Below are 26,017 nucleotides of genomic sequence, written 5' to 3'. Positions count from 1 at the left end.
ATATCGATATATCTTATTATTATTTATCTATTTTTCAGTTATATTGGTACTATTACTACTAATGTTATTATTACATTTCATTATTTATTATTATTATTATTATTATTATTATTATTATTATTATTATTATTATTATTAAAAATTTGTTTACTATGATATAAAATAAAGATTTTTTTTACTTCACTGCTTAAAAAATACGTGTATATTTTTTTTTATAAGACTAAAATAATTTATTAACTACTTCGACTATAAACAATTTTAATTATTGATTACTACTTATTTACCATTACTAAAGATTTACTAAATTATAACAATTAAATACTATTTAATTTAAATTGATATGAATAATTTTAAATATAAATAATTAAAGCATCATAGTTAATAATCATAAATGTATTTTGTAACACCTTACTATACTTAATCTTATGCTTAAGTCATAAAACTGAGATAATATGATATTACGACCTCTAAAAATAAAAAAATATATATAATAATAAGAAAAAAGATACTCAACTAAGAGCCTTGAAAAATGGGTAAAACAAATTCGCAAAATAAAAAGTGCAACGCTCGAGGAATCGAATTACTTGCGTACTAAGAAACCTAAAAGAAAATTATAAAGATAAACAAGAGAGAAAAGGAAAGCCAATGAAACAATATATCTGGCTCCTGACTCAGCCTGCGAAGCCAAGGTTGGCCGGAGAATATATATATATATATATATATATATATATATATCCCAAAATACTCAAAACTCAAAATACTAAAATAAATTCATATCTCTCTCTCAACCTCTATGAGGAGTAGCATACACAAGTTACTTGGAGAGTAAGCTAAATACATATGTACATATATACAAACAGAAATCCAAAATACACCCAAGAATTACTTCACTTCAAGGATCCAGACGCCTAGCGAGGAGCCTCTCGACCTGCATCTGAAAAATAACAACACAGTATGGAATGAGAAACGAAGGTTTTCAGCATAGTAAAAGTGTCACACGCATAATAAATAAGGTCCTGAGAATGTCATAGGCAATCCTAGAACTCCGTTATTCAATTATCTAACTTAATTACTAAACAGAAGCTATAAACAGGGGTAGGTATTCTAAATCTACCTAACTTACTCAATTTCAATCATAATCTAATATCAAACCATTTCTCCATTTTCTCCATCCCTCCATCTTCCATAATGCAACAGAAACAAGCAACCAAACAAGTTTACGCACAAATAATGAGCAGATAGTATAAGTGGCAAGTATAACAGGTAGCAGGTGGTATATATATCAATTAGGCAAACCCAGAAAATGCATAGCAATCAAAACAAACAAATGCATATGATGCATGCCTGTCCTATGGCTAATGGGGCCCATCTGTCGGTTATCCAGCCAACTCGACAAGTCCAAAAATCTTAGACTGTCCCCCGTCGCGCATCCCCAAGAGTCTATGCATAGAGTTCACATACATTCATCATATAATCACTCAAAGGGGGTTATCTATATCTGGGTATTTATACATGCCCGGTCACCCTTATGACGTAGGGTCAATAGAGTATTGAGATTCAACCTAAAAAACGTGGTGGCGAGCCACGATTTTTACCTAGGAAAACTCGCATCTCAGATATCATTATTCATAAGCCATGACAATTTCATTATCAATACATCATCACTTATCAAGCCTTAGCGTTAAACTTCGTTAACATACTCATTTCCTTCATAAAAGTCACCATTTACAACTTTCTTCACCCTCAAGATATCTTATTTTCCTAGCTTCTTTTATCCATTGGATCTAAAATCGTACTTTAAACCTTAAAGGAAGAAAATGGAGATATAGAAGTGAAAAGTTAGTTTAAAAATAGTCAAAATTGGATTTTGCAGCAGGCGGCATCCACACGCACGCGTAGGCTACGCGCACGCGTGGAGCGCACATCGAGTCACGCGTACGCGTGAGTCATGCGTACGCGTGAATATGCACCCACGCGTACGCATGATTCTCGCGCATGCGTCGTCAAAATTTCATGCCACGGCTTACGCGTACGCGTGGATGGGCGTTCTTTCAAAAAAATGGGCAGAATGCCCAGGAAGCTTGCTGCAACCAATTTTAGCCATCCTGAACACAGATTTATACATCAAACTTTCAACATCCATAACTTTCTCTTCAAAATTCTATTTTTCACAAGATTGATATCAATCAAAAGCTCTTAAAACCATCTTTTTTTTTTGCAACAAATCACAACTCAATCCAAAATTTGAGGAGAAAATTATGGACCTTCAAATTCACCCAAAATCACTTTTTCCAAAACACTTCCAAACCCCATTTTCACCATATTCATAAATCCTTTCCTTCAAAGCCTACATATTGCTAACATAACCAATCTCAACTCATCAACAACCTTTTCAAGCTATCATTAACCAATCCAATGAACCATATCCACAACTTTGTATTAACATATATCATATATACATATATGAGCAACCCTTCACATAAACCATTCCATTAATGCAATTATCAACTCTTCACGTAAATAATTTCATTAATGCATTTATCAATCCTTCACACACATTATTCCATTAACACATTTATTAACTCTTCATACGTTAATTCATCAACTCATATAACAAATCTTTATTAACAAACACCAACCATAATCCATCATAAATAAATATAAGAGCATACCATTAATAACTTTCACACCTCACAATTCCAATACATATCCACCAACAAATATATTCCAACAACATTACAAGACTAATCATTAAATACAACAACCAATTCAACTTATCCTATGGTTCCTCTAATCTAAGTTTTCACAACACCGTAAATATTAAACGTGCGAAACTTAAACCATACCTTGGCCGACCACTTAGTTTCACCCAAGGCAGCCTCACAAGATAAAACACAGCCCCTCCAAACTCAACTAAAACAGCCACAAACCAAGCCTTGATCACCAACAAGCCTCCAAATATTCCCAATTCAATTCCAAAGCATATATACCCATTTAATCTACACCTAATAGATATACATATTCCAATTTCAGTTTTCCCATAATAAATACAAGATTAAGCTAGGGTTAGGGTATCCTTACCATACCCATATACTCAATAGCTTGAGCCCATAAGTCCCAAAAGCTAAATTGAGCCTAAAACACAATTGGATAAGATTTCACTATAAGATTTTAATTTCACCAAAGAAAGGGGAATAGAGATTCTGAATCAAATATGAGGCTTACCAGTGAAATTGATTAGATAGAAAGGTAGAGCTCGACGCGCTGGACGCGTGGCCGCAAACGGTGCAGTGATCGGAGCTCAAACGAGGAAGATATGGTGGTTGGAATATTTGATTAGGGTTAAGGAGCTCTCCTCCTCTCCCTTTCTGTTATGGCATTGCAGCAACTAATGAGGAGGAAAAGAGCTGCTGTTTCTTTTAAGTGTTTGGGTCCGGTTGGACCTACGGATTCGGTTTAGATTCCGGTTCAACTGGTTCGACCTTTTCAATCCAATTTTGGGCTAAATTTTTGAAATTGATATCAAAATTCTCGTTTTGACAAGCTCTATCCTATTTTAATATTAGTTTTGCATTTTTAATTTTTCTATTAAAAATTCGATTTATTGACTAATTATTTGCTTTTATCGGGGTTTACATATTTAAATTTCAAATGTTAATCTTTTTAATTTTTCAACTAATTTTATTTTAAAAAATTCATTAAATTTACATGATTGAATAAAAAAATTTAGAATTTAGATTACTCATTATTAGTTGTAACTATTACTACAGTACAATAAAAACTTTTAAATTTTATAAAAATATTTATAACAATTATAAATACACAACAGAATCTTGATTATCAATAAAATTAAAATAATAATTACAAATAAACATTTATTAATTTGTTTATAAAGTTCAAAAATTTTTCTTGTACTCGTTATTTTCAATCTTATTTGTTATTCTAGTTGTATCCGTTGCAAAATGTAACAAATGCAATACAAATTTTTAAACTTTATACAAATAAGTACAATAGTTATAAAAAAATTCTTATAGCAAAAAATTTTATATTTTATAAAAATATTTATGGTGATCATTCTTTACAAATTTTTCAATTCGTTTTAATTTAAACAAAGTTTCATTCATCTATGATATTAAATTAGGCTAAATATAACATCACCTACTTGAAATTCATCATACATATAGGACCAAATTTTCAGTTACTATATTTATGGTATGAACTCATATAAGGCACTAATATGAAATTTGAAACGTTAGTTTATAAAGATTCAGTCTCTACTTTTTCTATCCAAGACAAAACCAATTTTAAAATTATTATATAAAAAATATTTTGGTATTTTTATGTTTAATGTAAAAAATATTTACTTTTTAAAAAAAAAATCTGGAGTTTCAATATTTTAAAATAAAAAATCAAATTTTAATTTGTAATACAATTAAACAATTTTATAGGTAAAAGGACATTTTTTATTTTTTTATATTTTATAACATCAAATATTATTTATTTATGATTAACAAATTAAATTACTAACTGTTTAACTTATTTAAGTTACAAAAAAAGTTAAATTACTAATTTGATGGCACTAAATATTTGTATGTAAAAAAGGAGATTTTAAATTTAAATCTTTATTTTTTATCATATGTATATGTATTTTTATAGAAATACAAATTTTATATTAAGAGTGTAAGTTTTGCTAATATATTATTTTTATTATTAATTTTAAAAGAATTAAAATTAGACCGTAATCAATATATGTGTAACCTCTTTGTCTTTAATTACTATATTAATTTAAGATCAAAGAAAGATTGAAATTTTTTATTTTAAATATATAAAAGACAATTAAAAGATTGACTATGTTTACTTAATTAATAGAATTATATGAATAATAAATTAAATAATATCATCGTATTATTAATAATTGTATTATTCATTATATATGTAGTTACCAATATTTATCTACTAATCAATTTAAATATATACAAATTACATAGTTTGTAAATAACAATTTTAAATTTGATATTTACTTTTGCACGGTGATAATTTTGTTAAAAGATATGAATTAATTATATATTTTTTTGGTAGCAATAAAACAAAATAAAGTAAATAAATTAATACCATTTTTCTTTTCTTTTTATCAATATAAAAAATTAAGAGATAACTGATTTATTTATTTAGAATTGATATTTACTTTTATATATATATAATAAATTATTTTATTAAACACGTATCTATCACAAACAAATTCATATTTTTTTATTAAATTTATACTTATAATTATTAGTCTAATTGGACTATCTTTCAATTCACTCATTATAAATTGATTTTATCAATTTAGAGACCATCTACATAATATTAAAAATTAGTATAGAAAAATCATCATAGCCACAAAAAGGGTATGTCTAAAAGAGCTCAACTATTATATGCTTATTAAATGAGCCACATTTATAAAGGTCATTAGATTTTATTAGATGAAAATTAAAGGCTAATATAAAACAAGAGCATTGATGGACTCTAATAAATATAGAATATCCTAGTACATAAATAAATGCTTTAAATGGTAATACTTTAATACACAATACTTTAAACGGCAACAAAATCTTTTATTCTTAAATAATTAAATATAAAATATATGAGTATTTTTTATATAATAAAATTAATTATTATGCAAAACTTTTTCATAATATTAAAAGATTATATTAAAATAATATTTTAAACAGTAACATAAAACTATAAAATCATTAAAATTTATTTTATATTACTTGATAAATAATTAGATTATTATATTCAAAATTTATTAACTAACTATTTTTATTAAAAATATTATTATATAATATAATTTTTTATAAAAATATTTTTAAAAATAATTTATTTAAAATATTATATATAATACATGAAAATATTATTTTTTTATTTTTTTATTTTTTTAGAAAAACAGAATAAATAATATAATTTTAAATACATACCTAAATAAAAAAGTTAATATTTTTATGTATTATATATAACGTTTAAAATAAATTTTACTTTTACAAATATTTTGATAAAAAAATATATTATATAATAATATATTTAACAAAGTAATTAGTTAATAAATTTTAAATATAATAAACTAATTATTTGTTAAGTAATATAAAATAAAATTTATTTATTTTATATTTTTATGTTGTAGTTTAAAATATTATTTTAATATTATAAAAAAAATTTGTATATAATAATTAATCTTAATGGATAAAAAAACTTATATTTTTTGTATTTATATTTTTTATTTTTTAAAACAAAAATTTTTTATCTTTATATAATAAAATATGTGATAATCTTCTTATATATATATATATATATATATATATATATATATATATATATATATATTAGGGATGGTAAAACGGGTCGAATTCGTCGGGCCGACCACCGAACTCGCTAAAAAATGTGGGTTGGGTTAGAATTTGAAATCGGTCAAATTAAAAAAATTCGCTAAATTATGTATATATGTTCTAATTATGTGACTTTATTTATTTTATTTTACAATTTCGTATATATGTTCAAATTATGTGACTTATTTTTTAAAATAAAGATGGTTCTATTGATAAATATTATTTTAAATAATTTTATTGAAGTTAAAAATTTTTAAAAAAATAATAAAAAATTATATTATAATTTGATTATTTTTTATTTGTAATTAATTGTTTAATTATTATTTTTTAGTTAATTTTAATTAATTTTATTTAAAAAAAAAAAGTTGAACGACTAGCATTTTGTACCCACTTTAGTTGGCGGGGCGCGCTGGCCCGTCCCGCTTAAGGTGCGGGCCTAGGTGATGCGGGGCTGGTTGGGGCGAGCCGGCCCGCATTGCCACCCCTAATATATATATATATATAGGGTGGCAAGCGGGGAAGCCCGCCCCGCCCCGCCTAGTGAGACGGTCCCAAAATCCTAACCCTCTCCGCCTAACGGCGGGCATAGCCCGCCAAATATCCTCTTTTTTTTTTTTTACTTTTAACTATTAAATAATATATATATATATATATATGCATAAAAAATCTCTCCTATTTTTTATTTTTAACTATTATAATTTCTAAAAGTATAAACAAATTATAATTTTTATATTCACAAACATTAAAGTCTTTGTAATTTTAAATATCTAATAAATATAAATATAAACCAAGTTTTCATCCAAAACATAATTATAAATATTGTTCCCAAAGCAAAATAAACATAATCAAAAACATAATTATAAATATTGTCTCTAAAACAAAATAAATATAATCAAAAACACTCAATTTTCATCTTTATTCTCTTGTAAATTAGGTTGGGGAAGTTGGATTTTGGCAAAAAAATTGTAAAAATACCCTTTTCTAATAAGAATTTTTGTTAATAAGAATTTTTTTTAATAAATTAATTAAAGTAATTATTTGTTTAGATATTTTTTTGAAATATTTACATTTTTTCTTTTATTAATACACATATCTTAATTTAAAATATTTTAAGAATTATATATCAATAATTTATTTACTTATTTATTTATTAAAATAATTTAAATTGGAATGGATGGAAAAATAAATTTAAATTGATGTAATATAAATTTTATTATTTTAAGTGAAATTAATTGGTCTAATAGAGAAGAAAGAAAAGACATATAAAAAAATACTTAATTGAATTTGGTTATAAAAATAATTTGATCGTATAATATTTTTTATTTTTTATTATTTATCTCATTAGAAATGATAATGATATAAATAATAAAAAATATAAATATTTTTAAAAATATATATCAATAAATAAATTATTTATTTAAAAAAATGTCTAAAATAAAAAAATTATCCCAGAACGTTTGAAATATTAAATGGTCCCACAACAAAACATGTTTTTTTTAGGATTTTTTAATAACTGCTAAATATTTACTTTTTAAAAAAAATCTGGAGTTTCAATATTTTAAAATTAAAAATCAAATTTTAATTTGTAATACAATTAAACAATTTTATAGGTAAAAGGACATTTTTTATTTTTTATATTTTATAATATCAAATATTATTTATTTATGATTAACAAATTAAATTACTAACTGTTTAACTTATTTAAGTTACAAAAAAAAAATTACTAATTTGATGGCACTAAATATTTGTATGTAAAAAGAGGAGATTTTAAATTTAAATCTTTATTTTTTATCCTATGTATATATATTTTTATAGAAATACAAATTTTATATTAAGAGTGTAAGTTTTACTAATATATTTTTTTTATTAATTTTAAAAGAATTAAAATTAGACCGTAATCAATATATGTGTAACCTCTTTGTCTTTAATTACTATATTAATTTAAGATCAAAGAAAGATTGAAATTTTTTATTTTAAATATATAAAAGACAATTAAAAGATTGACTATGTTTACTTAATTAATATAATTATATGAATAATAAATTAAATAATATCATCGTATTATTAATAATTGTATTATTCATTATATATGTAGTTACCAATATTTATCTACTAATCAATTTAAATATATACAAATTACATAGTTTGTAAATAACAATTTTAAATTTGATATTTACTTTTGCGCGGTGATAATTTTGTTAAAAGATATAAATTAATTATATATTTTTTTGGTAGCAATGAAACAAAATAAAGTAAATAAATTAATACCAATTTTCTTTTCTTTTTATCAATATAAAAAATAGAGATAACTGATTTATTTATTTAGAATTGATATTTACTTTTATATATATATAATAAATTATTTTATTAAACACGTATCTATCACAAACAAATTCATATTTTTTTATTAAATTTATACTTATAATTATTAGTCTAATTGGGCTATCTTTCAATTCACTCATTATAAATTGATTTTATCAATTTAAAGACCATCTACATAATATTAAAAATTAGTATAGAAAAATCATCATAACCACAAAAATAGCATATTCTCTTTGATCCTTAAAGAACTAATTTATACTTTCTCGCCATAAACAAATTCTTTATTTTTTTCTAACACTTGATTGAAAGTAGTATCCACAAATTTTATGACCAAAATTGAGAATAAATTCACTGATGGCTCAAAATGGCACATGAAAAGATGGAGTTCTAATAAAAGTAAAAAAAAAAAAAAATAGTAACAAAATATACATTGATACACATTTTACATTTGCTTTTTATTTTCACCTACCATATCATATGCAATAAAACAGCAAACACTAACTGCACAATAATTTTTTCGGCATTGCCATCAAAATTATTGTGACTTAGAATTTTATTACTATTCATCGTATACAAGTGCCTTGATGGCCTCCGTTTGAAATGCCGCTCATCATCACTGGACTCGTATTCAGAAATCGTGCTGCTCTTCCTGCCTTCATAGTAGGCTTTCGATGCTGCCTTGAGATGTGCTGAAGATGTGGCAGGGGACCAGCTGAAGCAGCTTCAGTTGTGTGAAAGGCAGATATCTTCCTCTTCTTGGTCATTTCTTCCTCAGCGGAGAAGCTTATGCGGGAGAAAACACTGTCCTTCTGCTTGCGGCATGATGATGGTGCAGTTGAGGAGGTTTTGGTCACTGGTTCAGATGACATCCGGGAAGAGGATTCTGACCGGTGGTGGCGATGGTGGTGATGGCCTCTTTCTCGATCATGGTGGTCCCTCTGGTCACGATCATGATCATGGTTGCGTTCACATTCCCGATCCCAATCCACGTGGTAGTCAGCTTTCCTCTTGATAGGACGTGGAGGCTCCACCTCACGTGAAGACCGATCAGGTGACACACGTTCCGCACGGTGACGATGGGGTTGGGGACGGTGGTACTCACTACTTGGAGGTGCTGGAAGTGACTTCTGCATTGAAAAAAAGAACAAAAATTATTGTTTGAAACATGTACGGTTTTAGTTTTTTTAATTATTATTATTATTTTTTGACCTTCCTCTTGAAACCACAATATTCCATGATAATTTCCAATGACAATAATATTATAAATAATAATATGTAAGCAACATAGCCACACCAATCACGTTTTCTTTCTATATATTAAGGAACACTAACACAGGACAGAAATATGGTCACCCAAATAAATTCAATTAAGATAGCCTAAGAGCGACTTAGAGGACAATTAAAAGCTCCCTTTCATATTCATTTTCCAAAAGCCACTCTTCATGCGCACAAGGTTTAAACATTTTAAAAGCACTATTGTGCATTCTAGTAATTCAAAAATCGATCTTTGCCAGCATTGCTACACATTTTGTACATTTCATGCAGCTATAGGTTAGAATTATTCATTCTAACATAGCTTATATTAACTAACTCCATCTTGGAACTTAAAGGAATCAAGCAAGTGAAACATGAGTAACACACTAGTTTCAACGCACATGATATTCTTCTTCGCTCAAAACACATCATTTTAGGACACATAGTTTGAGCAGTTTGTGTTTGTTTTTGTTTGGCGCACAAGGTGGCACACTCATCCTTGTTACCCTTGTTACAACTAATATAGACTAGAAGTTTACCTCTCAAAAGGCAGATCTATGACATGACAAGAATGACAAATAAAAAATTTAACTTCCACAAAACAGACCAACAATATACTGACTCAAGTTTGTTTTACATTCGAAAAATAAATAATGCAGTACAGACATGTATTAGTTATTAAAACCATATAGACAAAAATTAGGAATGTTAAATTTTAATCACTACACCCTGCCCTCATTAGTGGACAACAATTATGAACAGAACCCTTACAACCAGGATAAAAGGCATAAATCTAAACGTATCATGGGTCAGAATATCGAAAAACAATAGTCCATAAATGATTGCTAAAGAGACTCTGAACCCAGAGAGAGCATATAAATTTAATCACATTACTGTTACCATCCAAGTGCAGCAATGCAACTCTAATCTAGTTATACCAATTCCCTTTTAGTCAACTTTAAACCAACCAGTGGCTGTTGATTAGAGATATATGGTTCTGAGAGGGCACTGCTCCCTCAACCATTTATGACCAACAAGAATAGAACTCTGTAAAACAAGCAAGACTAACTGCTAAAGACTACTATCATCATTTAAGAAGCCAAAACAGTGAATGGCATCATCTAAAGCAATTACTGTTCAAGCTCAAGGTTCAAGTTTCTACCAAAATTTAGTGGGAAAAACCTAGAAAGGTAAATGATGCATACAAGTCCACAGATAAATAAAGGCAAAATAAGAGAACAAAAAGCACATACAGTTTCTGATTTCATAGGAACATCCCCAATACTGCTCGCTTCCCTACCAAAATCTCGATCTTTGGAGAAATCCCTATTTCATTAAAGAAACAAACTCATTAACAATGATAAACAAAACAGAAATACCTCGAAAATAACCCACATAAAATTGGGTGGCGCTCATAACTATTTATAGGATATATATTTTTCGATCCAACTATTGGATCACACTAACAAATAATAAAGATCATCTATAACACATTTTACCAAAATCAAACATTAACAAACATGTAATAGAAGACCTCTTTATCTATGTATATTTTGAACAAACATATTACGTTATTTTCAAGTGCATAAAAGATATAACAAATGATTTTAGATTGACAAAATATTTTTAAGATGATCTATAATATATAAGTTTCTAATCCAATGGTTGATTTTTTCAAAAATTACACGAATAAAAAGTTGAACAGTGAATATTTACCTATCAATCCGTTTCTCATTTTCACGCCTTCTCCAACGATCAGCTTTCTGAGCTTCAAACTCCTCTCTACTCATAACTGGAGGTGGAACATTCATCCCCATGCCATACTCAGCAGCAAGATCCCTAAACAATAATTTAGCTTTCTAAAATAGTAATTATCTAAATATGCAAGACAAATTTTGATAATAAAAAAAGGTGCATACCTATGAGGTGGAACAACAGGCATCATGTAGCGCTGCATGCCAAATGGATCATGAGGCAGACCACCTGCAAATGGCATGTCCAAGGGGCCCAGGCCATAACCCATCATTTGCATCGGGCCACCATATGGTCCCATAAATCCTTCCATACAAGGTTGCATGCCATTCCAGTATGAATTGTAACCAGGTGCTGGGCCCATTGGCATCATGTAGCTCTCAGCCCCAAGGTCGTGTGGGGTTTTCCACTGAAAATCTGCAAGAGATAAAAATAATTTGACATTGTTACAAATAACATAAATAGAGGTAAAAAAAAAAAAAGACCTCTCTCCCGAATGTTCAAGCAGCAATCCAGTTTGCAAAGTTTAATATAAAGGAAAAGTTAGAGATACATGTCCAGATTTGAACATAAATATATAGATTCGAATGCAGGAGAGTAGATTTACCATTTGCAGGCAAACAGACTTTCTTCCTTTTTTTCTTCTTTCCTGCAAAGTTGAAAGTTGAAACTACAAATAAGATTGTCATCAAAGAAAATAAATTATTACATGTCTTACACACGATGACATGAGCAATCTACATTACCTGCTTCAGCAGGAACCATGTTTTGCTGGACTTCCTCATCAACCAACTGTGCACTCCCTTGTGAGGCTGGTTCCTTTACACTCGTCGACCCATGTGTAGCTTCACTTACATCAGGCATTCTGGGCTTCACTTGCTCTGATGTTTGCAATGGAGCTGGAGCAGAAACTGATTTTTTATCATCAACAGTTTCCGGTACATTTGTCATTCCTTCATGAACAAGTGAAACCTTTGGTTCTCCCTTAGATGCAGCCGATGAGGTTGGAGATGGAAGCTTCAGTTGTGGACAACGAGCAGACTCCATATCTGGAAAGGAGGTGAAAACAATTGCAATTTGCATGTTAGTTTCAATAAATTTTTAACCAAATAAAGTCCACGTAAGAGTCACATGATAATTTGTTTCAATAACCTTGAACTTGAAAGGTGCTCCCAGCGTTTTCAGCACTGCTATTGCCTGACTCCAATATACGATTAATAGTATCTCTTAGGGTCTTATTTGGTAAAAGATCATCTGCAAGAATATTTGTTGCACCACATATGCACATGGACTTGGAGATAATATAGTCCCTAATACCTGAAAAGAATTTTCAGAATGATATTTACAAAACTTCATCTGAGATGTTTGTACATCGGGAAGAAATGATGAGGAGAGATTATATCATCTAAAGCATTCTTTACTTGCTTAATGAAGAATTACAAGCTTAAAAACGTAAGTATTTACTCAAATTCTAAGAACCAGGACTTCTTCAGGAAGACAAAGAAACATACATTTGTCACAAAAGCTTTTAAAACAGCACTTGCTTGTCAGCATAGCATCTTTCATCACATCATTGCACAAGGGGCAGTGAAGCTCAGGTGGTAGATCCCCAACAGAACGAGTCGTGGAAGGTAAACCTTCTATTTCTTTCTCAAAAGCAGCCCTGTTTAGCAGGATTAGGTGAGAAATACAATATTAGTCCTACATATGACAGAATGGAGACAAGGAACCAACATGTACTCACTCATTTGGCTTCAATACAGCTACTGAACCATTTGGTAGAGCATAGGAACCTTGTGGGTTCACCATCAGCATGGATCTCGGAATACCAGTAGGTTGTTTAACTCTCTTGATGTCATAATTTGGATCACCGTTTGTAGGGCAGTGCTGAATAAAATGGCCTACAAAAAAAGTTTAATAAGTAAGCTAAGCATAACCGACAATGCCATCCAGCAATTTAAGCAGATTTAGATCCCCTTTTTCTCCCTGATAATAATAAGAGTCTAGGATATACCAGGAACCTTGCACCTGTGACATACATAGCCTTGGGGAGGTGTTTTCCGCTCCAGCCCTGCTCAGTAAGTGAATAAGCATTAAACGGTAATATCAAAATCTGTATTCAAAGCGGGCAGTGACTCAAACTTGTATAGAATAGGAAAAGGAGACTCACCAAAACCACGACCACCCCCCATCCGTCCACCCATACCTCTTCCAAAACCTCTACCAGCACCAAAGTCCGATCCTGGACTGCATGCCAAAAGGAAACTTTAGATATGGCCAAGTCTAGAGTGACAATGATTTCACCAAAACAAAGCACATTTGGTATGTGAAATGAAATTTTCTGCAGAAATCCTTGTACAGGAATGATGGTAAATAAGAAACAACTGCTCCTCTAGTACAGGTGCTGATTCCAGAATGAGCAATCCCTTCCACCAGAGATTATTGACCATATTATTGCAGGTGAAAAAGAATACGAAGTTACTTATTAGTAATTCATATTCATATTTACAGTCATCATCCCTTTTTATGCTGATTCCAAGAATAAAGAAAGACAACTGAAGGAAAGTGGATAGTTTACTCACCGTTGCCAATCCAAGGCAGGAGTATCAATCAAAGCCTTTATCTTACTTTCTTCATCAGCTTTGTTGGTTGGAGGAGCTTCAGGAATTAAGTTGCTTGATTGAATGGGTGGTACATCAGGAATCGCATACAAATCATTTCCAAATTCATCCCAATCTGAATCTTCTGGCTGTCATGTTATGAGAAGGTAAATAAAATAGGAATGAAGTGGAATTGTTTATTAAATAAAACACATGGAAAGCAAAAAGGGACTTACATATTTTACAGCAGATGCATCTTCAGCTGGTAAGCTGCTGCTTTCAGGTTCGGCTTCCATAGCCGTATTTTCCACCTTTTTTTGCCTGCAAAAGCCAAGGAAAGTAGCAACTCAACGCAGAATTTTTCTCACAAATCAAAAGGGTAGTTTCTTGGGAAAACTGTGTGACTACAACGTGAAGTATCAACATGAGAATAGCAAGCCCATGACTGCCCATTTCAAGAACCAACATGCATGATGCATGACAATAGTCCAAAAACCAACAACAGTAATAAGATTAAAGGTTAGAGATAATACTCTAGTTCAGTAACAATTGGTAAACGTAGCGGACCAGGAACCCGACGAATTAACACCGAGGTATTTTTAGGAATCAGCATTGCTTCATCAAGATATTCTGAAATTCCAAAGAGACAGAGCAGCTATAAAACACTGAATATGCAATTCATCAAGGCAATTATATATATTAACTACCACGCTGCAAATCCTGCAAGGTTTGGGCGCTTGTAATTCCTACAACTAGCTTACAACCTCACTGGAACTCAAATTCTCAACTCGTTGTCTTTTCGTTTGATTTTTGCAATAGAAGAGGTGGAGGCCAATGTTAGTCAAATAAAAAACACACTACAAAAGCCAAGAATTTCATCGTAAAGTGATTCTCATGTACTAACGGTGTAATCTTATATATTTATTAACCAATAGAATTAATGAGAATTGCCTATTTAACTGTCAATAAAAACACAACAATTCCCTGATTTTTATTGGACATCAGTGTAAAACAACACTGTCAGTGCATGAAAATAAAACATCAAACTCAACTTCAACATCATGAACTCCTGAAAGCCAAGACTAGCAAAAAAAGTTTCCTTTGAGAGGAACATGATAAACACCGAGAGTTTAACCACGAAAGCCCTTCTCAAAGGCAAAGAGAATGCAATAGTTCCAAATTTTAATTTTACAATTAACCCCCCAAACTCATGGTATCGCCACCCAAATAGCTATCGGAATGAGAATAACAATAGTTTTAATTAAAAAGTCTCAGAACCAACCTTCGTTGGTCTGGGCGTTGGTTACCACGAGATCAAAATCAGTACCCCTGCCTAAATGCTTGGATTCAAATATTTTTTCTTTCAATGTTCCAACAGAGATGAAAAGACCGTCCATGGAAATTGAATCATAATCTCTTGCACTCTTAAATTTATAATACACCGCCATGGTATATTTATTCTTTCTATTAATTAAGATTAATGATAACGAACATAAACAATGAATTAAAAGGGCCTATGAAATTCCAAAACTAGAATGGCCCTTGATATTAAATAAATCAAAACAAAACAAACAGTACAATGCTATATCCAAAGCTCTATTTCTTTTTTCTTCTTTTCTCTGTTTTTGTCCTCCACTTGCAAATTACTAGGGTTAAGATCGATCAAATCGAACCCACAAGGCCGAGGCTGAGGCTTAGAGCACGAACACTACTAGAATTCTCTCCTGCCAGCAAAAATCAACGCGGAATCTTGAAGTTCTTTACAAAATTCCGTTACGCATTCAGAATCTCCGCTGATTCAGATTCCGTTGCAGCCGCTCTCAATGAAAACCATCACAAATCAGAGTATTCCGAATACGACCGATCCAAGAGATGAATCTCCGTCGAAGCCCTCTATGAAAACAGAAACCACCGTGGCACCGACACAGCGACAGTTAGGAGCTAAGCGATGCAATCGTCGAATCGATAGCAGGAAGAACAGCAACAATTTCCGACGGTCGCGCTTCGACAACCGACCCAACTCGGGGAAGAACGTGAAGGAGGCGAAACTGAGAACTCGGATTTGGACGAGCCTCTGCAATCGAAACTCTCGAATGAGAGAATCACGAACAACTCCGCGTGCGGTTGCAGAGCTGGAATCGGAGATCGATGGTGGAGGATTGAAGGAGAAGGGGAGAATGATTAATTAGGGTTAGGGTTAGAATTAGAATTGGGAAAAGTTTGGCTTTGAAGGAAAGTGTTTTTCGATGGGTGAGCGCCTATAAAGGGAACGGAAGTGTCCAATTATGGCGGTATGATTTGATGGGCCTTTTATTGTAACTAGTGTTAGGCTTATATTTAAATTTGATATGTTAAATTAAAAATAATATTTTATATTCATAAATTTTTTGAGTTTAGTATAATATTATCATTATTATTATATTATTATTATATAATAAATGTGCTGAATATGTTTTTATTTTTATTTAGAGTAAAATGTAAATAGAAGAGTTTAAAGTTTATAATATTTTTGAATTATAAGGAGAGAGACATAAAAAAATAAAAATATATATAACTATAATAATAGCATATTAATTTTATATTAAACTTTATATTAAAAGACTAATAAAATTTATGTTTATATATTTTTGTATATCTATGTTTATGTCTCATTTATGTTGAGACAACATAAGTAAAAAGAGAAAAAAAAAATAAAAGTACCTTGTTGTGCTAAGATAAGACAAAAATAATAATAATGTAAACAAAGTAAAAAGAAAAAATTTATAAATGTGACAAATAAAAATTTTTAAAAATCAAATCGGTTAAGAAGTCACTTAATTAGAAATTAGTATTAGAATTTTAAATTTCAAATTTTTAAATAGAATTTCTTAATTAGCTAGTGTAAATTTAAAATTTTTAAATAAAATTTTCTAATTAAACGTTTGTTGTCCATTAGGAATATAGAAATTTATTAATTTAAAATTGATTTTTTTTAGTTTTATCATAAATATTATTAACTTTATTATTTGCTGATAAAAATAAATAAAATTAACTATAATCTAAAAATTAATTACCTTATAAATTACGTAAATGTAGAAAAAACATTTAAATTTTTTTAAAATACACAATTAAGTTAATTTTGTCGAAACAACATTAGAAACAGAATTAAATATAGAAGAATGTCAAATTAATGTTTTTAAATAATACAAATAACCTCACATCTTAATAAGACTGGTAATTCTATTTACTTTATTATAATTCTTTGTAATTAGCATAGTAGCTTATAAATTATATAAATTTTTAAAAAATATTCTCAAACCCAGTTGCTTACTTAAAAATTCAAAAAAAAGTATATTTGAATTTAAATTTAAAATTCTAAACATAGTACTTTAATTAAAAATTATAATTAGATTTATTTTTAAAATAAGTACACATTAAGAATTAATAACTAACTTAATTGTATTAATAATAATTCAAAGAAAAAATTTATAACTTTATGACATTAAATATTAAATTAGAAATTATCAGAATATCAACGGTGAGAATCAAATTAAAAATAAAACCACAAGTAATAACCAAATAACTTCAATTTATATTTAAAAATATTCTAAATTCCAAACATAAAAATAAAAAAGAACCAAAACAAAAATAACAACTCAATAAAAGACAATATTTCTACCAAAACAAACATATGCTTTGGCATTATTCTATTAGATAGACTCTAAAAGGGATTCTAAAACATGTGCATTCAAATTCTCAAGTTTCATTCTCAATTTTGATCTTCTTGCAAGTTGAGGTATCTCCTTCCACCTTCGAATCTTCTGACTCTGAGGATAGTCGCTTAGTTGGTGTAATAGTATTTTCCAACAATTCGGATTCATCATTGGCCACAACTTTATTGAAGAATTCAAGCAACAAATTCGGTACAAAATACCACCTTAAATTAAAGACTTCTTTTTAACTTTTGTTTTTATTTCACTAATATTTTTTGAATAAAATTAAGATCTAATTTTGAGAGAATAAACAAATAAAAAATTTATTTTTTGAACAAATACCTTAGCACCTTCTACTTTCTTCCCTTCAATGATTGAGGATGCCTTTGAAATTGGAAGCAAACCACCCGTGTAGTCAACATCCTAAAATTATAATTAATTATTAATTATTACTTATAAATTAAATACTACTAATGATCAAGGAAGCAAAAAATAAATTGATTTTTAATAGAAAGTACACTTATAATTATACTCATAATTTGAATAAGGTGAGCCTCTTTGAATTTATTTATGAGGTCCACATCATCAATCATCTTCTTAACTTTATAAGAAGGTGAAATATGTGGATTATTAGGTATTTGAACTTCAACGATGAAGATAAAGGTCTTATCAATTAGGATAAGTAAGAGTGTAAGTGTATCTGATAGATCTCCTTTCTGCAGGTATTACATAATATATTAATAATAAATAATATAAAAATTACCATTAAAAACATCTTTACTAATATTTTTAGAAATAAATATTGGTTAGATCTTACCGGTAAGAGTGGATCAAGTATCTCAACACAGCTCTTTCCCAAAATTTGTTTTGCCTCCTTGTCAATTACAAAACATGCACAGTCAGAATCATCAATGACGCCAAACTTTATTCTGTACTTGCTTAAAAAAGAAAATAACATCAAAAAAAGTTAAATATAGAGTTATTCAATATCTGATCCAATGTGCATAGACTTTAATTTAAAAAAAAATAACTTTGGAGTTATGGATAAAAGGAGATTGCCACAACTTGAACATTTGAACAAATAAAATATAATTATCAAACCAAAGCATTAATCTCCTCTACTCCTCACGTGAATACCACTAAATCTCTTCTGCAAGTTTTCTGCTAAAATTCAGATTCTATCTCCTCTTGAAACAGATGTCTTCATTTATATTTGCCACTACAATTTTATACCTATAGAAGTCAACAATCATCTACATAGTAGAATTCACCTTATTATAATAATGTATACATACATTAGTAGTAATTTTTTTTAGAAAACAAGGGGGTTATATATATTATATAATGTTGAAACGAAATTGATGAGTTTGAAAAATTCTAAACTAATTTGATGATGATCAAATATTATTAAAATAATTAATTACAAAATTATCAATTTAATCTTCAAAGCTATATTTGCTGATTAATAATTTTGTTATTTTACAGGATATGTATATTGGGCTAAAAGAAAAATTTATAAGCCCAATGTGAAGTTAAAATTCAGCTTTGGTACGAAAATGGTTTAATATATGTAGCTGAATTTATGATGTGTTAATTGAACCAGAATTATGTTAAACAAGCCCAAAATAATTGCTGTACCAAGTCCATTAAGGCTTGGATGAAAAGAGAAAGCAAATCTGCATGCTTTGTTCCGTTACCTCTCTTTCTCTTTAGTTGGAATTCAAATTTTTATGAAATAGCCTTAATTGCCTTGGTAATATGAGAGAGAAAATGCAAATGTGATTTGATGGCCATTAAATGTGAGCTACACGTTACAAGGCAGAAAAGAAAAGGAAGTGGATTTTTAATTGAACATAATTGATTTTAATTCCTTTCTTTTTTCATTTGGAAGCCTTTTTCTTTCTTCTCTCTCATCTCTCTTTCTCACCTTCGGTCATATCAACACAAAGAAAGCATGGAGGTTATGGCTACACACCGAAAAAAAAGAGAAGAAGAAGCACGCCTAAAGACCATCACAATGATGGCAAGAAAACATAAGAAAATAAAAGTATGTTGTGGCTGAGATTTTTACCAAAAGTGGTAAGATTTGGTGAAGTAATCTCGAGCTCTTCATATCCAAAAAGAAAGAAGAAGATTCGGCCAGCAAGTAAGAGATCTTTGGAGGCATGGCTTGTCTCTGATTCTGCTCAACCACCACAGGAAGTAGCTAGAGTGGCGAAGTGATGGAAGAGGCAGAGATTGGAGCAGATGAAGCCATCATCATCATGAAGCATCAAGGGCCAGAAATCCATCTTGGAGAGCAAGCCAAGGATGGAGCGCTCGGATTGATGAAGAGTGATGACCAAGGAAGAACTAAGAGGTATTTGCATGTTGGGTTTTGCATGAGTTACCTCTTCTCTCTCTGTGGCCGAACCGGTTCTGTTTTGATGGAGAAGAAGTTAAGCTTGGTTTGTTTGGTTTCAACTGTGGAGGCTTCACTCTTCTATAAAAAGGGTGAACAGCCATGGTTTGAAGCAAGGAGTTAGAAGTAAGCATTGAGAGTGCAAGGCACAGAAGTCTCAGAGCTACCTAAGCTTACAGATTTTTTTCTCCTTCAATGTATTCTGTTTAGTATTTTTCTGTTTAATTTTGTCATGTCTCGAGTCTCATAGAAAAAAGCAAACAGTGAGGTTTGTAAGAAAAAGCCATAGAGCGGAAAAAGACAGAGAGTGCAAAATTAAAAGAAAAAGCCATAAATGTCTTAGAGTTCCTTTGTTCATCTATGTTGTGTTTCATGATTCTGTGGGAATCCCCTTGTAAGTTGGGTTAGCACTTTACAATTTGTAATCTGGATGATTATAGTGAAATTCCATAATTGTTGTGATGGAGACTGGATGTAGGTTGCATTGCACTTAGCAGCTGAACCAAGATATATCTAGGTGTAATCTTCTCTCTCTAGTTCTTCATTTCTGTTTCTACTGCACAGGAGCTAAAATAAAAAAATCTCGTGCCAAGTGACGAGACAAAAGTAAAAAGTCTCGTGGCTTGGGACGAGACAAAAACAGAAAAGTCTCCTCAAAGACTAGAAAGTGTAATCAAGAAAAAGGGGGCTAAGATTCAACCCCTCTTCTCTTAGCCACTGAAACCATCAATTGGTATCAGAGCTTGGTCTCAAAAAGATCAAGCTTTGCAGCTTGGAGAAAAGATCCTCATGGCAGAAAGCAATGGCTCAAATCTGGTATCGTATAATCTCACAGAAGGGCAGTCAAGCAACAGACCGCCTCTTTTCAATGGGAAAAACTATACCTATTGGAAGGAGAGAATGAAGATCTTCGTGCAAGCAGTAGACTACAGGCTTTGGAAGATCATCCTAGAAGGACTACAGTTTCCTACTAACACAAGTGCTAAAGGAGTAGTCACTCTTAAACCAGAAGCAAGTTGGACCGAAGAAGATAAGAAGAAAGTAGAGCTAAATGCCAAGGCCATAAATCTACTCAACTGTGCTATCAGCTTCGAGAAGTACCGACGGATATCACGATGCACAACGGCAAAGGAAATCTGGGATAAATTACATATCACTCATGAAGGAACCACCATTGTAAAGAAGACTCGGATAGACATGTTAAATAGAGAATATGAAATGTTTACAATAAAGGAAGGAGAATCCATTGATGAACTATTCGAACGGTTCAACACCATCACTGTTGGCTTGGATGCTATGGGAGTAACACATTCTGATTCTGTGCTTGTGAGAAGAGTGCTGAGATGTCTCACTAAAGAGTGGAAAACAAAAGCTTTAATTATTTTTTAGAGCAGTAATCTTGATTCCATGACACTTGATGATTTGAGAGGAAACCTTCTTGCTTTTGAAAACACATATTTGAAAAAAGAGTCAAAAAAGAAAGGAATTGTATTTTCTTCTGTAACTAACCCTCTGGATGATGAATCCAGTAATAACTCCTCTGAAAATGAATTTGTGTTGTTTGCCAAAAAATTCAGGAAAATGGTAAAGTTCAAAGGCAAAGGCGGCAGCTCAAGGAAAATGAAGAAAGACCTTAGCAAAGTGACTTGTTTCAACTGCAAGGAAATGGGGCATTACAAATCTGATTGTCCTAAGTTAAAAAGGGAGGAGAAGAAAAAAGAAGGAAAGAAGAAGGGTCTGATGGCATCATGGGAAGACTTGGAAAATGACTCAGATAGTGATGAAGAATCTGAGACCAAGTCACAGCCTTGCCTCATGGCAAATCATATAGATCAGGTATTTTTTCAAAACCCTGACACTGAAGACCTTCATCTTATGATAGATCACCTTTATGAAAAAATAAGATGTTTTCTGACTGATAATCAAGATCTTGAACAACAAATTTTCATTCTTAAAGCTAAAAATGATTTTCTCAAAGAAAAGTTAAGGGAGGCCAAAACTGCTTGTGATCTTGTGGAAGAAAATAAGCAATTGAAAGCTCAACTTAGAAGCTGTGAAAGTGATCACTCTGTAGTTGCATATGTAAACTGTTTTAAGGAAAATGAAGAGTTGCTAAAAAGGGTCAAAAGTCTTGAAAATGACTTAGCCAAATTTACTCAAAGTTCTGAAAATCTAAATCAAATTTTGGCTAGTCAAAAACTACTCTTTGATAAAGCTGGTTTGGGGTTTTATAGATCTGATAGGAAACCTTCTTTTAAAGATAAAGCTTCTTCATCTAATGACACAAGGTTTCAAGATCCCACCTACTTTAACAAAACAGCAACTCCAAGGTTTTGTAGATTGTGTAACCGAAGTGGTCATTTTCCCGTTCAATGTTTCTTTGGTGAAAGAATGATTGGTGATAAAGTTTACAAGGTTGTTTTTTATTACAATGATTTGGGACATAAGAGATGGTTTAACGTGAAAGGATCCAAGAAAATTTGGATACCTAAGGTCACTTGAGCTTACTTTGTAGGTATGCCTAGCATCCAAGAAGAAGGAAAATATGTGGTACATGGACAGCGGATGCTCTAGGCATATGACCGGAAAGACAACCTTCTTCAAAAAACTTGATGAATATGATGGAGGACTTGTCACTTTCGGTAATGATAGAAAAGGAAAGATAGTGGCTATTGGAAAAGTTGGTAAAAACTTTTCATCTTGTATAAATGATGTTCTTCTTGTCAATGGTTTGAAACATAATTTACTTAGTGTAAGTCAATTGTGTGATTTAGGATTTGAAGTAATTTTTAAAAAATTTGTATGCTTGGTTGTTTGTGAAAAAACTGGGGATATTCTTTTTGAAGCTAAGAGATGCAACAATGTGTATGGATTAACTCTTGAGGACTTGAAAGAACAAAATGTAACATGTTTTACATCTCTTAAATCTGAAAAATGGCTATGGCATAGAAAGTTGGGTCATGCTAGCATGTACCAAATTTCTAAGCTAGTGAAGAAAAATCTGGTTAGAGGAATTCCTAAAATTAAATTTGATAAGGATCTTACTTGTGATGCTTGTCAATTAGGCAAACAAGTCAAATCCTCTTTTAAACCAAAAGATGGATTTTCAACCAAAAGGCCATTAGAGATGTTACACATTGATCTTTTTGGTCCAACTAGAATACAAAGTCTAGGAGGTAAATACTATGGTTTGGTAGTAGTAGATGATTACTCTAGATTTGGTTGGGTACTTTTTCTTGCTCATAAAAATGATGCTTTCCATGCTTTCTCAACCCTTTGCAAGAAAATTCAAAATGAAAAAGATTTAAAAGTAGCTCATTTGAGAAGTGATCACGGAAAAGAATTTGAAAACTAAGACTTTGAAAAATTCTGTGATGACTTTGGAATTTCTCATAATTTTTCATGCCCTAGAACACCTCAACAAAATGGGGTTGTTGAAAGAAGGGATAGAAGCCTTCAAGAAATGACTAGGGCTATGTTATGTGAGAATGAAGTTCCTAAATTTCTATGGGCTGAAGCTGTAAATACAGCATGTTATATTTTGAATAGGACAATAATTAGAAAAGGGTTGAAAAGAACTCCTTATGAGCTATGGAAAGGAACCTCTCCAAATCTTAAGTACTTTCATGTTTTTGGATGCAAATGTTTTGTGCTTAACAACAAAGAAAATCTTGGTAAGTTTGATCCAAAATCTTATGAAAGAATGTTTGTTGGATATTCCACCACTAGCAAAGCCTATAGAATTTACCTTAAAGAACATAAAACCATAGAGGAATCCATACATGTTACTTTTTGTGATTCTAACTTAATTCCCAGTACTGTGATAGAGAGTGATTCGGATTGTGAAGGAGCTGGAACAAGCAAAGAAAATTCCAAGTCTGCCCAAATTGAAGAATCTGCCAGTCCAGAATTGTCTTGTCAGATTGGAGGAGACATTTCTATTTTGTCTCCTGAGATAGCACGAGAAACTGAAACAGTAAGACTAACAGAAACTCATCAAAGCTCAACACCACAAAGGAAGCCTAGAGAATGGAAGTCTATGAGAGGTTATCCTCATAACTTCATAATTGGTGATCCCTCCCAAGGAGTGACAACAAGATCCTCAACCAAAAGACAATCCGAACCAAGCAACTTTTCATTTTTGTCACAAATGGATCCCAATAATGTGAAGGAAGCTCTTGAAGATCCATCATGGGTCAAGGCCATGCAAGAGGAACTCGCTCAATTTGACAAAAATGAGGTTTGGACATTAGTACCTCATCCGGATGGTAAGAAAGTTACGGGTACTAAGTGGGTGTTTAAAAATAAACTTGGTGAGGATGGACAAGTTGTTCGTAACAAGGCTAGATTAGTGGCCCAAGGTTACGATCAAGAAGAGAGAATAGATTTTGATGAGTCTTTTTCTCCGGTAGCTAGAATGGAAGCAATTAGGTTGCTTCTTGCCTATGCTGCCCATAAGGGTTTCAAAATATTTCAAATGGATGTCAAATGTGCTTTCCTTAATGGCTTTATTGATAGAGAAGTGTATGTGGCCCAACTCCATTTTGAACATAAAGATTTTCCAAATCATGTTTTCAAACTTTCAAAGGCTCTTTATGGCCTTAGGCAAGCTCCAAGAGCTTGGTATGAAAGGCTTAGTGCCTTCCTATTAGAAAATCAATTTCAAAGGGGTACCACGGACACAACTTTATTTATTAAAGCATCTAATGATGATATTTTTCTAGTTCAAGTTTATGTAGATGATATTGTGTTTGGATCGGCCAATGAGTCCTTGTATGAAGAGTTTGGAAAACTCATGACTAGTGAGTTTGAAATGAGTTTAATAGGGGAGCTAACCTTCTTTCTTGGCCTCCAAATTAAACAAACTCCTAGTGGTACTTTTATTCACCAAGGAAAGTATGCAAAAGAACTTATCAAAAAATTTGGCCTAGAAAATTCTAAACCAATGGGAACACCAATGCATCCAAACAATAAACTTGAAAAGGATGATAATGGCAAAGATGTGGATGAAACACGGTATAGGGGAATGATTGGTTCATTAATGTATCTTACCTCCTCTAGACCGGATATTGTTCAAAGTGTGGGTGTATGTTCAAGATTTCAATCTCACCCAAAAGAATCCCATCTTTCGGCTGTTAAACGCATCATTAGATATATTAAGGGAACATGTGATTATGGTTTGTGGTATCCAAAATCTGATAATTTTTGTGCAGTAGGGTTTTGTGATGCAGATTATGCGGGAGATAGAGTGGATAGAAGAAGTACCTCCGGCATGTGTTGTTTCCTTGGGAGCTCACTCAACATGTGGTCAAGTAAGAAACAAGCCACAGTTGCTCTATCCACAGCTGAAGCTGAATATATATCCGCATCTGCTTGTTGTTCACAATTAATTTGGTTAAAAACACAGTTGGAAGATTACAAATTAAAAATCAATAGTATACCATTATTTTGTGATAACATGAGTGCTATAAATATTTCAAAAAATCCTGTTTTGCACTCAAGAACAAAGCACATTGAAATCAAATATCATTTTATTAGAGAACATGTGCAAAAGGGTACTATTGATATTCAATTTGTAAAATCTGAAGATCAACTTGCTGACATTTTTACAAAACCCCTCTGTGAAAATAG

At 30.9% G+C, this 26,017-nt stretch overlaps 1 long non-coding RNA gene and 1 pseudogene across 1 annotated transcript; both read right to left on the bottom strand.

Moving 5' to 3' along the window:
* Window positions 1-698: 698 nt before the first annotated feature.
* LOC130957489 (uncharacterized) lies at window positions 699-3,381 on the bottom strand. The gene is made up of 4 exons (XR_009077251.1): window positions 3,226-3,381; window positions 3,082-3,135; window positions 2,847-3,005; window positions 699-934 (listed from the first exon to the last, which is right to left on the bottom strand). It is a non-coding gene; the product is annotated as an uncharacterized LOC130957489 (long non-coding RNA).
* Window positions 3,382-9,051: 5,670 nt separating this feature from the next.
* LOC130962305 (E3 ubiquitin ligase PQT3-like) lies at window positions 9,052-16,586 on the bottom strand (annotated as a pseudogene).
* Between the last annotated feature and the right edge of the window lie 9,431 nt (window positions 16,587-26,017).

This window comes from Arachis stenosperma, chromosome 2, assembly GCF_014773155.1.
Source record: "Arachis stenosperma cultivar V10309 chromosome 2, arast.V10309.gnm1.PFL2, whole genome shotgun sequence".
NCBI lineage: Eukaryota > Viridiplantae > Streptophyta > Magnoliopsida > Fabales > Fabaceae > Arachis > Arachis stenosperma.
Note: the sequence above shows the minus strand (reverse complement) of the source record. Positions and strands in the feature narration are given on the sequence as shown.